Source organism: Triturus cristatus, chromosome 5_2, assembly GCF_964204655.1.
Source record: "Triturus cristatus chromosome 5_2, aTriCri1.1, whole genome shotgun sequence".
Classification (NCBI taxonomy): domain Eukaryota; kingdom Metazoa; phylum Chordata; class Amphibia; order Caudata; family Salamandridae; genus Triturus; species Triturus cristatus.
This window is the reverse complement of record NC_140588.1, coordinates 436,226,552-436,239,348: the sequence shown is the minus strand read 5'-3', so window position 1 is coordinate 436,239,348 and position 12,797 is coordinate 436,226,552. Positions and strand designations below refer to the sequence as shown.

General features: G+C 42.1%; 1 protein-coding gene across 1 annotated transcript in view; it reads right to left on the bottom strand.

Moving 5' to 3' along the window:
- Positions 1-12,797, bottom strand: part of ADCY1 (adenylate cyclase 1) — a 1,095,828-nt gene that overhangs the window by 492,088 nt on the left and 590,943 nt on the right. The window lies entirely within an intron of this gene.

Below are 12,797 nucleotides of genomic sequence, written 5' to 3'. Positions count from 1 at the left end.
ATAAAATGTTTTTTTCACCCTTCGGGGTCCTTTAGGGGTCCCCTGACAAAGGCTAGGGGGTCAGGAACTCTCTACCCTGCCCCCTTTTCACGTTCGCCACCTCTCTTTTTCACTCTCGCACCCACAACAAACAAAATGGCAGCCGACACTTCCTGATTTCGACCGATTCGAACGTTGACTGATATGTAACCACCAATCAGAATTATGCTCGCGCACGTTAGGGTGCGCGCACGGTGCGCACACGGTGCGCGGCTATAGATATGTATGTGCTTTTAAATGCAATTTTCTCAGGAACTACTGAACAGATTGACTCCATATATGCAAAAGGCACTTCCCTGACCTGAGGACTACCTCTCTGCCAAATTTCAAGTAATTCTGTTCAGCCGTTCGGGCTGTACCTTCGACTAAATGTCCTATGGGAAAATGCATGGGGAAAACGTGTTTTGGGACCCCCCTTTTTTCTCGGCCCCCACTTGACGAATCACCCCGAGACTTTCAGGGTAGGAGCTGAGCAGAGTGCCCCATTAGTTTTGAAAATTTCGCGAGGATTCGTCAACTGGCGCCAAAGTTATTCAAAATAGAATTTTCTGATTTCCTATGGAAACATGGTCCTACTATAATATCTACTGGCGACCGCCAGTAGATAATATATATTACCTACTGGCGTAGTTATAGTGAGGACCATGTTTCTATTCAAAAGCGTTTTATCTTTTGCCAATATCTTTGGCGCCGTTTGACGAATCTAAGCAAAATTGTTTCAACTGGTTGGAACCCTCCCGAGCACGAGCTTCACTCTGATTGGCTGCCAACATTTCAAACCAGGAAGTGTTGGCAGCCAGCTTGTGACTCAGTAGAACCGAGTCACAAGAAAACAGTGAAACAGAGGATAAAAAACAAGAAAAGGGGGCAGGGTAGACACACCCTGACACTCTAGGCCTAATCAGGGGGTCCCACAAGGACCCCCAGGGCCCAAAAAAGCATATTTTTTTTAAAAAGCAGCAGAATGCGCCCTGGGGTCACGACTCCTGCCAAGAAAATAAATCAAAATGAAGCGCCGCTTCCCGCGCTCCATTTTAATGAGCTCCCCGGTTGGCCAGGTCTCATGGGCAATGCCAAAATTAAATAGTGGGGTCCTTTGGGGGCCCTGCAGCCACAGGGACTGCCACCTACCAGAGGCTTTGTTAATAAATGCGTGGGGTGTCACAACCCCCCACGCTGCCCCGGGGACCTCCACCTACCCAGGGCTTTCAGATTTAAAATGTGGGGGGGCCATGCTGGCCCCCCAAACCCCGGGCTGACTGCCACCTACTCAAGGCTTATAATAATTATAAGTGGGGCTCACAGGCCTCCCCAAGCCCTGGGGACCAACATCTCCCCAGGGCTTCAAAGTTGTTTCGCGGGCCCCCCCAAGCCCCAGGGTCCGCCAACTCCCCGGGGCAAAGCAAATTAAGGGAGGGAGAACATGCAGCCCCCCTCCAGGAGACCTCGATGGCCCTGGGGACCGCAACCCCCCAGGGCTGGCACCTACAATGTCCCAGGGTGCCCACCCCCTGGAAATTTCTGTTTGCTATGGCAGGGCGGTAGGACGGCTCCCGCCCTGCCATAGCAAACTCTTCTTTGGTTTTTGAAAGTGAGAGCAGGAAACCTGATCTCACTTCCAAGAACCAAAGCAGAATTGCTTTTGCACAAGGGGAGCTGCATGTCCCTTAAAGAAAAAAAATTAAATAATTGGGCGTGCCCCAGGGAATGGGGTCTCTGGGGCAGTAAGTGATTCAGGGAAAGATCCACACGGCCTCCTTCCCCAGAAAAATAAATTTGAAAAGAATTGTGCATGCCCCGGGGGAAGGGGTCCCCGGGGGGAATATAAATTAATGGAAGTGGATGTGTTTTATTTTTGACAAAGTGTGGAGTTGCGACCCTAGCGCGGTGCTCAGGGCGGCCCCCTAGTGTAAACGCGATGGGTGCGCGGCTCTCAGTGCAGCCTCTAGTGTAAACACGAATTGTGCGCGGCTCTCAGCACAGCTCGTAGTGTGAACACGATGGGTGCGCGGTTCCTAAAGTCGAGATGGGGCGCAACTTTAAGTAAAAATAATTACTATTTTTTTTTCTAACGCTAGGGTATATGTTGGGTTATTGGGTGGCTCTAAAAAGAGCCCTTGTTTTCATTGGGAGATTGTTGTAGCTACATGTAAGTTCAGATCCAGAGCTTCACGTTGTTGAGAAACACTCTGTTGCCTTGATCAGTGAAGTGTACTCCATCACTTCTGTAGATGCCTTCCATATGGAAACGTAGATTGTTGTTATAGATGGAGCCCATCCTATGGTCTCTGAGGTAAGCAGAAACAGCTTTATTGAAATTTTTTCCAGCTTTCTCAATCTGTGGACAGAATTGTGGACCACTTCCATTTCTGTCTTTGGCATATGTTAGAGTATACAGAGACAGTTTTGGGGAAAAGCAACACCAATTCTGCAAAGGTGTCCTTCATTAGCATTTCCAGACCTACCCCAGTCAATGTGCCTAGGTCATTGCCACCACAGTGCACAATCATGAGGTCAGGGGGTTGGAGATGCAAAAGGGTTTTAACCAAAGGCATCCATAGGTGCCACTTTAATCCTCTCTGTCCAATCCATTTAATATCTACATTTTGCAAAGCTAGGTCTTTGTCAATACCTCTGCGTTCAGCATACCTTTTGCACCAGAAAACATAGCTGTGCCCAACAATCCACACTGTAAGTATCTTGAAGGGATGTCGGTAGCTGAGGTCGTCAGTTGGTAGAATGAGAGGTATGTAAAATGGTGGACAAGATGCCATTTTAAAAAAAAAATGAGAATTGATTGGCTGTTTAAGAACATTCTATCTTCAAAACTATGGTGCATTTTACTTTTGTTTAAAGCATTTTTCTTATTGGTTAGTAAAAAGGGTTAAAACTAAACTGTGATTTTAAAATGTGAAATTGTAATTTATATATAAGTAATATTTTTTTTCAATGAGTTTTCCCAAGTCAGTACTATCTTTAGAAGTAGTGTTTAGTTAAAAAATAGTGTTGAATTTATTTGTCATATCTTTTTAAACTGCCGTCTGAATTTGCGACTCCATCGCGGTGGTGCACGATGGGGTCGCGACTTTTAAAAAAATGTAGAAACAGTTTGGGCACCTTTAGAAGTCAGCTGCTGAGGGTTAATATGTGTAACCAACAGAAATGTGTTTTACAATTTGAAAAAATCTGGGAAGCAATGTGATTTGTTAGTTATGTATATTTGTGTGGAGAAAGAGAGGGAAACTTTGCCATTACTGGTTTTACCTTGCTGAGTCTGGGGCATTATATTGATTGTGTGTAAAAGAAAATCCTGTCAGAGTTTGTGAGATTTTAAATTCAACACATTTATTTGCAAGGTGAGTTATACATTTGTGAGGTTTATTTTTTAATGTTTAACAGTATTCAAAAACTGTGTTGTTTTAAATATATTATTACATGTAGAGATGTATATTATAGTTTGTTTCATTGTACTTAAATGTTGTTTTAAAAAGAGTCTGTACAGTAATATGTGTATTTTTTTAATGATTACTGATGTTCATAAAAGATGTTATTAATTAGGCCTGTTTTTTAAGTCTGTACAAAGGTTTAGTTGAATGATACCGCATAATTTTAGATAGTTGGTTGAAGACGCAGCACAAATGTGTAGTTTGAAAGATGTTCATATAAGGTGTAATTAATTAGGCTTCTTTTGTGTTGTCTCTACAAAGGTATAGATGAATGATACCGCATAATTTTAGATAGTTTGGTAAAGATGCAGCACAACTGTGCAGTTTGAAAGATGTTCATATAAGGTGTTATTATTTTGGTTTCTTTTTTCTAGTTTGTACAAAGGTAAAGTTAAATGATGCCATATATTTTTAGATCAAATGGTGAAGATGCATCACAAAAGTGTGCATTCTAGGATGGTCATATAAGGTATTATTAATTAGGTTTCCTATTTCTAGTCTGGAATAAGGTATATTTAATGATGCCACATAATTATAGAGAAAAAGATGAAGATGCAGCAGAAATGAGGTGCTGTTAATTAGGTTTCTTTATTCTAGTCTCAACAAAGGTATAGTTGAATGATGCCACATAATTTTAGATACAAAGGTGAAGATATAGAATAAAAGTGTGGTTTTAAAAATGCTCATAAAAGGTGTTTTTAATTAGTCTTCTTTTTTAAGTCTGTTGAAAGATATAGTTAAATGATGTCGTATATTTGTAGATAGAATGGTGAAGATGTAGCTCAAAAGTTAACCACCACATATTACCCTTGCAGGCATTTTGTACTTATCTACTTAACTAGATAATACATAATGACGCATCTATTCCTTCAGATTGTATTTATACACTTATCAGTATGCTTAGTGAACTATTGAGAGGCTGCCTCACTGATTACAGGAGTGCAAAGGTAGTGACTGGGTGATTTTAAACCTAAATGAGTTATGATTGACTGATTCTATATTCTCCAATCACCCAGTTAGTATCCATGAACTCATGAAATCACAACCCAAGTACTTATGAAATCACACAGGCACTACCCATGCACTCTCCCAATCACCCAAGCACTACCCATGTACTCATGCAATAGCTCAAGCATTACCCATGCACCTATGCAATCACACATACAGTACCCATGCAATTCTCCAATCACCCAGTTAATATCCAAGCACTTGTGAAATCACTCTGCAACTACACAAGCAGTTATGAAATCACCCAGGCACTACCCATGCATTCTCCCAATCCCACAAGCACTACCTTTGCAGTCATAAAATCACCCATGCCCTTCTGTTGCATTCGCCTATTTTCCTAGGCAGTACTCAATGATTCATTGATCCCTTCAGGTGCTATTTATACACTTAACCATGCAGTCAATGTGTATGTATGCACTCAGGGAATTAGCTAGCCACTATCTATCTAGTCCTGCAAAAAGTCCAGTGACTAACCTTGCTCTCAATCACCCAAGCACTACCTATGGAGTTTTGGAATCACTCAGGCAGATGTAGTACATGTCTCAGTTTCTAGGTTTTCCTATATTTGAGAAATGTTGTATATATATTTTGTTTACATATCATGACGATTTGGGAAGGTAGACCCACATGTATGTGTGCTTTTAACTATATGGGGACACTTACAGTTGAGTTATGTAATATTGTGCAGGTTTATATTTGGCTAGGCCCAACTGTCATGCACTTATAAAAACACCCAAGTACTCGCCATGCAGTCTTACAATGATGCAGGCACAAAATAGGCTGTGCTCTAATCACTCAGCCATTATTCTTGCACAGATTCAATCATTTAGGCACTATCTGTGCACTTATGCAATCACTAAGGTATAACGCATGCAGTTATATAATCACCCAGGCACTACGGTTGCACTCCTTCAATCACGGAGGCACTATCTTTCTACTCTTGTAATAACTCAGACAGTAGTTATGCTGTTATGAAATCATCCTGTCACTACCTTTGGGTCTTATTGTTAGTCAGGCTCTACCTCAGTAGTCTTGCAATTATCCAAGAAGTACCCATGCACTTACAAAATCTCCCAGTCACTTGCTCTGTAGTCATGTAAATCCCCAGACATTATCCCTGCAGTTGTGCAATCGCCGAGGTGTTACCCATGTGCTCCTTTAATCCCTTTCTTCTCTTTCAATCACATATGCACTTTTCTTGTACTTATGGGATCAGTCAATCATTACTCATATAGTTTTAAAATCACCCAGTCACTACCTTTGCACTACTGTTATCGGTCAGGCACCAAGTTAAGAGTTCACGAAGCATCCAGGCGGTACTCATGAACTTTTGAAATCATCCACTCACTTGCTATGTACTTCAGTAATCCTCCAGAAATTAACCTTGCAGGCATGTCATTATCCAGGGTCTACTAATTTACTTTCCCTACAGTCATGCAATTATGCAGGCTGTACCTATGCAGTCATGTAATAACCTACACACTACCCTTGCAGTCATAGAATCACCCATTCCCTTCTGTTGCATTAGTCTATTTACCTAGGCAGTACTCAATGACTCATTGATCCTTTGAGGTGCTATTTACACACTTAACCATGCGGTTAATGTGTATGTTTGCACTCAGGGAATTAGCTAGCCACTATCTATCCTGTCCTGCAGAGATTCCAGTGACTACCCTTGCTCTCAATCACCCAAGCACTACCTACGGAGTTTTGGAATCACTCAGACAGATGTAGTACATGTCTCAGTTTCTAGGTTTTCCCATATTTCAGATATGTTGTATATATATTTCTTTTACATATCATGATGATTTGGGAAGGTAGACCCATATATATGTGTGCTTTTAACAATATGGGGACACTTATAGTTGAGTCATGTCATTATGTGTGGGTTTATATTTGGCTAGGCCCAACTGTCATGTACTTATAAAAGCACCCAAGTTCTCGCCATGCAGTCTTACAATGATGCAGGCACAACCAATGCAGTGCTCTATTTACTCAGCCATTGCTCTTGCACAGATGCAATCATTTAGGCACTATCTGAGCACTTATGCAATCACTAAGGTATAACTCATGCAGTTATATAATCACCCATTTATTACTGTTACACTCCTTCAATCACGGAGGCAGTATCTTTCTACTCTTGTAATCACTGAGCCAGGAGTTATGCTGTTATGAATTCATCCAGTCACTACTTTTGGGGTCTCTCAGGCTACTCAGGCTCTACCTCGGTAGTCCTGCAATTAAATAAAAAGTACCCTTGCACTTACAAAATCTCCCAGTCACTTGCTCTGTAGTCATGTAAATCCTCGTGACATTATCCCTGCAGTTGTGCGGTCGCCGAGGTGTTACCCATGTACTCCTTTAATCCCTTTCTTCTCTTTCAGTCACATATGCACTTTTCTTGTACTTATGGAATCAGTCAGTCATTACTCATGAAGTTTTAAAATCACCCAGTCACTACCTTTGCACTGCTGTAATCGGTCAGGCACCATCTTAATAGTTCACTAAGCATCCAGGCGGTACTCATGAATTTATAAAATCATCCATGTACTCCAGTAATCCTCCAGAAATTAGCCTTGAAAGCATGTCATTATTCAGGGTCTAGTAATTTACTTTCTCTACTGTCATGCAATCATGCAGGCTGTACCTATGCAGTCATGTTATAACCTACACACTACCCTTGCATTTGTAAAACACCCATGCCCTTCTCTTGCATTCGTCTATTTACCTAGGCAGTATTCAATGACTCATTGATCCCTTCAGGTGCTATTTATACACTTATCCATGCAGTCAATGTGGATGTATGCAATCAGGCAATTCGCTAGCCACTATCTATGTTGTCCTGCATAAATTCCAGTGACTACCCTTGCTCTCAATCACCCAAGCACGACCTATATTCAATACATATTTCTTTTACATATCATGATGATTTGTGAAGTTAGACTCATATGTATGTGTGCTTTTAACAATATGGGGACACTTATAGCTGAGTCATGTAATAGTGGGTGACAACTGACATGCACTTATAACAACACCCAAGTACTCACCATGCAGTCTTACGATGATGCAGGCACAATATATGCAGTGCTCTAATCACTCAGCCATTGCTCTTGCACAGATGCAATCATTTAGGCACTATCTGTCATTTGAGATGTCATCAGTGATGTCATCAGTGATGTCTCTGACCATGTCATGAGTGATGTAATATTTGACATCATCAGCAGTGCATTGCGGGGGCGCTAGTTACAGTTAGCTCTACTAACTATAACAGCCACATTTTTCTGGTTTTGTACGAGTGAAATGTCCAACTAACTATAACGTCCCTGAAACCTGTGTTTTTTTCAGTGAATTTCTATATTTTTTTAAATGATAATTTCTAACTATAACGTCCCTGAAACCTAGGGGTTTTTTCAGTGAATCTATATATATGTGTATATATAAATAAATAAATAAATAAAAACATATATTTATATGTGTGTATATATATATATATATATATTCACTTAAAAAACCATAGGTTTCACACATGTTATAGTTAGCTGGACATTTCACTCGTAAAAAAACTATGAAATTCCCCCGTTATAGTTACTGTAGGCAACTATAACTCACGCGACCGCAATCCTCTGCTGATGACGTCAGATATTACATCACTGTATTTAGACACTTATTTACCCATGTCTTCTTCCCTTAATCTTTAGCTATACATATATTACAAATATTTATTTTTCATAAAGACACATATGTCATCAGTGATGTAATATCTGACGTCATCAGCAGAGGATTGCGGTCGCGTGAGTTATAGTTGCCTACAGTAACTATAACGGGGGAATTTCATAGGTTTTTTACGAGTGAAATGTCCAGCTAACTATAACATGTGTGAAACCTATGGTTTTTTAAGTGAATTTGCAAGGTTTTTTAAATGCTAATTCGTAACTATAACGTGTGTGAAACCTATGGTTTTTTCAGTGAATTTGTACGGTTTTTTAAATCCTAAGTTATGTATTAATTTTTTTTTTTTCAGGTTTTTCACCGTGCGCGCACCGTGAAATTATAACTTTTTTCGCGATTTTTAAAAATAAAAAAAACACATTTTCTCCATTGGGGGTCCTTCTGTGACCCCCTGACCAAGGCTAGGGGGTCAGGAACTGTCCACTCTGCCCCCTTTTCACGTTCTCCTCCTTTTTTTTTCACCCCCTCAGACTGCGAGAGACAAAATGGCGGCCGACACTTCCTGGTTTCGACCGATTCGAATGTTTACCGACATCTAACAACCAATCAGAATTGCGCTCGCGCACGGCAGGGTGCGCGCACAGTGCGCGCACGGTGCGCGCGTACAGATATTGATATGCTTTTAAATGCTATTTTCTCAGGAAATACTGAACAGATTTACACCAGACCTGCAAAAGGCACTTCCTTGACCTTATGGTTACCTCTCTGCCAAATTTCACGTAATTCTCTGCAGCCGTTCAGGCTGTAGCTGCGTCTAAAGGTCCTATGGAAAAATGCATGGGGAAAACGCGTTTTGGGACCCCCCCTTTTTCTCGGTCCCCGCTTGACGAATCACCCCGAGACTTTCAGGGTAGGAGCTGAGCGGAGCGCCCCATTAGTTTTGAAAATTTTGCGAGGATTCCTCAACCGGCGCCAAAGTTATTCAAAATAGAATTTTGAGATTTCCTATGGAAACTAGGTTGTAACTATAACTATCTACTGGCGACCGCCAGTAGATTATATATATATATATATATATATATATATATATATATATATATATATATATATATATATATATATATATATATATATATCCAACACAGAGTTGTCCCCTGTAAAAGAAGCCTCACCACAGGAAGGTAAGTATTTGTCGTTTATTGGCGTGATCTGCAGTCTCCAAGTTGATCAGTACACCAAAAGATAAAGTCAAAACTGCCGACGTGTTTCATGCGTTTCATGCACTTCTTCATGGGTGACTTCTTACAATAGCGCCAAGCAATCCACAGCACTTAAATACCTCGTCATATTAGCCTCAGTGTGCGGAGACATTCGACCTGCTTTGTGGTCATGGTAGTGCCGGGCTGTTAAAGCTCAGTGACTAAGCATGTGTGCTGTACCATGATGAAAATATAACCCAAATGGGATGGTGAAACAGTTCAAACCTTGGGGAAAGCACCATCAAACTCTCACCACGCTCCGTCCTGTTCATAGATGATGGTGTCGGTTGGTGCCAACAATGATCCGTGGTAACACCACGGCGGGGCTTCTTTCGCGGCAGGACTGGCTGCAAGTACATCCAACACAGAGTTGTCCCCTGTAAAAGAAGCCTCACCACAAGAAGGTAAGTATTTGTCGTTTATTGGCGTGAGCTGCAGTCTCCAAGTTGATCAGTACACCAAAAGATAAAGTCAAAACTCCCGCACACGATCTCGACTCACCACTTCCAATGGCAAGAACAAAAGCAGGTACAGACCACCAAGTGTAAATCAAAATATATATCTTTCAAACAGTCCAAATCCACTCGGAAAGGAGGCAGCACACCAATTCAATCCACTGGTGTTTTATTGTGTCATAGTGAATCATACCAACAAGACACTAGGGAGGATTTAACAAATCTCCCTGCAGCGCAACGCAGCCTCCCACGAGGCTGTGCAGCATTGCGCGACAGGGAGGGAGCTGGAGAGCACCATATCTTTAGAGATATGGCTCTCTCTTCCCCTTTCCCTTGTGCGGCGCTGATTTCAGGTGCCGTACGCCATGCAAACACCTTAGCGCCGCAGCTCTAGGGTGTGTGCATGAGTGTAGGATAGGTTTTGTACAGGAACGGTACCCTTCCTGTACAAAATACCATGCAAGGCACAATGCAAAGCTTTTGCACAGTGCAGCACGCATGGAAAGTAAGAAAAGCATGGAGAAATGAAAGCCTTTCTCCTGTTAGCGCCTCCTTTGAAGGGTGTTAACATTTTGGGGTAAAACCATGTTTACAAATATTTGCAAATATGGTGTTGCGTCAAAAGGCTTGGATGGTTGCATGGGAACGCCCATCCACCACCCATGTAACGCCCCCTCAGTGCAAAGTAACTCAAAGCAGTGCTTCGCGCTAGTAAAATAGTGCTTTCCAGTGCAAAACAAGTTTTGCACTGAAAAGAAAGTAGCAGAAAAATATTTGCGCTGGTTTACGTCACTTTTGTGATGCTAAACCAGCATAAAAGTTTTGAAAATCTCCCCCTACATGTTTTAACATGGCCATCTTCCATGTTGGACTGGCAAGCTAAAAATGGCTGCAGTGCATAATGAAGCAAGCATCGCGTTGCAGAAGGGTGCATGCGTCAGGATGCACTTGTGCTCACTCCCCGACGAAGGTGAACACATCAGTGGCCACCTATGCAGGGGTTTCCTTAATAAAAAGCATGTTGCAAAATTGCCTGCCATGCAGCCACATGCATCTTGTCGGAAGCATGCATATTTGTCTGAATTGAACCTATTCAATTTGAATACCAAAAAGCACATGCAAATACAACAGGTCGGCCTTTTAGATCCCTGCTTTCTTCCATATTAACAGTTCAGGTTTGCTTCCATTCTCTTCCTTCTTTCTCCTTCCTTCTCCATTTTCTGTCTTTCCCTTTCTTGCACAAGGTCCAAGTCTGATGTTGAAAAATAAGATGTAGGCGTATTACAAACAGTCCCCCAGGGCTCAACAGGCATGTGTGCCCATTTTCTGTACCCCGGGTCACTGTTGCATTACAGGAGAAGGCACTTCTGCTTATGCGTCTTCTTCTGTAATACAGATCGTGCTGGTGCACGTAAAGCACTATCTTCAGCGGTTGTTCCTTGATTAACATGGAGGCATGACTCAACTCTAATGAGGGAAACAATTATCTTCTGTGTCCATGACCTATTATGGATGTGGGCACATAGGCCATCAAAAGGCGCATCAACTGAGTGCCACAAAAAGGTGAGGCACCTTCAGTTTGGCCCCTGAGAGTAACCCCTGCAAGGGGGCTGAAGGGGCCCTGTGGACCCCCCTGATATTCCCCATGCTGGCGGGGTCTGTCACTCACTGCATCTGCCTACAAGGAGTTCTCTGTCCTCTCTTTGAAGGTGCATAAAAAAACAAACTGGCTGGTTCATCCAACCAGTCAATCTTTCACTAAAATGCTGGCCCACCAGGCAGCGCAAGTTCACATATGTCCTGGCAGCAATGCATGTCTTTCAATAGGGTGCACTGCCCCTCTTTAAGAACAGTGCACCTGTTTAAATGTGTGCTGTGATGAAAACAGGGACAGTGAGTTATGAAATTCAGGCAATGGTCGTCCAAATGAGTGCCAGGCCCCACCACCTAGAACTAGCTGGACAAATTAATCACTGCATTAAACATTTTCTTATCATTTAAAGGAGCATTATTTATTACCATATAGAACAACTCAATCCCACTGAACAGGACATGCTCTCATATTTGTTTTAAATCACAGATTGTACTTTTCCCATCCCAAAGCTTACCAAAAAATATGTACGAAAATTCACTAGGTAAAAGAATTAACGAGGTTTGGCTACAAAAGGAATGGTGCCAAAGCAAGTACAGCAGTCTCACTGCATTCAATGGCATATTTCCAATATATTGCTGCCAAAATGTCTACATAATCTTGCTACGGCTTTCAGTGTGCCACTGGATGGTACATTCCAAGCTCTAAAGATGATCGATCGACTGAGGGCCGGCTTTAGCGCTGATGGCGCCATGTGCGACAATCACTTTTGGCGCCCCCACATCTCATGACCACCTCTTCGGATTGTCTCCCTACCACCTGCAAAAGGGCCCCTTATCTCTCCCATCATAAGATATTGCTAAACACAGCCCCCCCCCTGAGGTCACAGCGCCCCCCTCCACAGGTCAGAGCCCAGTGAGACTGCACCAGTCGCACTGCCCTAAAGCCGGCCCTGGATCGACTTGTATTTGTATGCAGCATTTCACAAAGGACCTATTGCAGGATTCCCTCTTTGTGAATTATCTTGAAGTTCCCTAATAAATTCAGTTTTGTATTCTCTAGTGAAGAGAAGGCGATTAATTCCAGTGTTCTCTAATCATTGTTGGCAAGCCTGTTGGCAATAAATATTATGCCTCAGTAAGCACATCCAACTTAGTCAGCGAGTTCACAGGATTGTAAATGACAGTGTGTCATTTCACTAGCCCAAAAAAGCACGTTTAGCTCCCAGGAGTTTACAATGCAGCAGAACAAAATACCGAGAGACTCCAGAATTCGACTGCTTATGAATATTTAGAGCAATGCTAATAGCCTCTGATTCTCAAGAGGCAAG